Source organism: Lepisma saccharinum, chromosome 13 (genome assembly GCF_977018435.1).
Source record: "Lepisma saccharinum chromosome 13, izLepSacc3.1, whole genome shotgun sequence".
Taxonomy (NCBI): Eukaryota; Metazoa; Arthropoda; class Insecta; order Zygentoma; family Lepismatidae; genus Lepisma; species Lepisma saccharinum.
Genome location: NC_139241.1, coordinates 16,215,065 through 16,216,953, shown reverse-complemented (window position 1 = coordinate 16,216,953; position 1,889 = coordinate 16,215,065). Strand labels below are relative to the sequence as shown.

Genomic DNA, 1,889 nt, shown 5'->3' with positions numbered 1-1,889 from the left:
ATATTTCAATGCATAATTGCATTGGGGTCAAATTGACCCCACATATGTAAAGTTGTAAAAAAAAAGTGACATGCATCCGAGGGTTAAGAAACGAAAATCACACAAAACGAGGTTTTATGTTTCGGCAAGTAAAACGGCAATTTCCTAGGGAACCTACAAGCTCCCATGAGCAGTGAATAGAACTGCAACATATGCTAGGAAAAATTGGTGGCCTGGAAACAACTCTGGTTTCCCTTCATAAGCAAAAAATCTTTCGCCTTTTACTAAAGATTTCCGTGGAGGGAAAAACAAACGATTCTAATACTATTTTTTCCAAAGGCTTGGTACAAACTGAGCCCGATTAGCAAACACAACGAAAAGTGTAGGGAAAATGTGTGCTCTTGCTCAGCTTGATAATCTCTCACCTTCTGAAATTTGCAGGCAGGAGGATTTGTATGGGCGCTTGCTGCTAAATTTCCAAAAGCTCTTGTCATTTAACAACGAAGCCGAACATGGAAATGACTTCACAGAGAGGATTGTATGGAAACAGAGTTAGCATGATCAAAACAAAATGTTTTAAACAACATGTTTTCTCCGTTTAAAACATATTTCTTTGTTTATTTCAAATGTTTAAACAAAGCGTTTGAAACATTTTTCTTTTCAGATTTGTTTAAAACACATTTTGATACTTGACGTTTCATAGTTTGTGATTATTTGTGTGTTTTGTAACTACGCCTTTTCTTTAAATGAGTATCATTCTCTTTATTGTGCATTAGAATCTCCTCAGTGGCTCAAAATGTACATCAAGTAACACACATATGGTGATGAATACCGTGGGACACGTTTAAAATTCATGGCTATGATTAATGCAGGTGTTTAAGATTTAGTTCCATTCACGATGATAATTAATCAGAAGCTACCATTTGGACTCAATGGGGCCAGGCAACTGTGGATTAGTTGGAGCTTCTCGAACAGCGTACAGGCGAGATTTAAGACTAACATAAATGTGTATTTTAAGAAGTTAGTCAAGCGTTTGCTTGTAATATGAACACAATCCAAACTTGGATGTTCAACAGATATCTTGTTATTCATTATTCTTAAAGAAATGTCATCTTGGCATTTTGTTTTAAAAGTTTTATTTTTTAAAAAATATATCCTTTTCCACAAATCAACATTAAAAACATGTTAAAACAAAGAAAAAAACACAAATTTTGAAACCCTGTACGGAAGTAACATTGTGAAAATGAAGTCGTTAGCGAAAGATAGGAAATTTTGGAACACAAAATTCCTTTTACTTATTTCTTTCTCTCTAATTTACAATTGTCGAAATGTAACTTGCTTTGATGCCGAGAATCATTACGTTAAGTAATTTTCACGGAACAATCTTGTTCTATATTAATGGCTATTGCCCAATCTATAGTAAATTTCGAGATTCCATCACTACATATATACGTGCAAGAATCGCATGACATGAAAGTGATCCGTCACAACCTAAATATCTGCGGTAATTTTCTTTCTTGCTTCGGTTTGGTTTCTTTACCAAACATTATTAAACATTCCTGTGAGAGAAACCCGAAAGTATAATCGTCTTGTATATGAGAACAGGTAAACTGAAAATTCTACGTGAAATGGAATTTGTTGCCAAGTAACTGCTAGTTGAAATGGTGGCCGAGAGATGGCAGATTTTGCTTTCGGTTTATCATTTGTGTACGTTGGTCCGTGGACATAGCGAAAATTAGAAATCGGCACGGATTTTTACCCTTATTCTCTCGCTTTAAGAAACGAAAATCACACAAAACGAGGTTTTATGTTTCGGAAAGTAAAACGGCAATTTCCTACGGAACCTTCAAGTTCCCATGAGCAGTGAATTGAACTGCAACATATGCTAGGAAAAATTGGTGGCCTGGAAA

The 1,889-nt window shown here is 35.3% G+C and overlaps 1 non-coding gene across 1 annotated transcript; it reads left to right on the top strand.

Annotated features, from left to right (window-relative positions):
* The first annotated feature begins 219 nt into the window (after positions 1–219).
* On the top strand, positions 220–337 carry LOC145997829 (U5 spliceosomal RNA). The gene has a single exon (XR_014443218.1). It is a non-coding gene; the product is annotated as a U5 spliceosomal RNA (small nuclear RNA).
* The last annotated feature ends 1,552 nt before the right edge of the window (positions 338–1,889 follow it).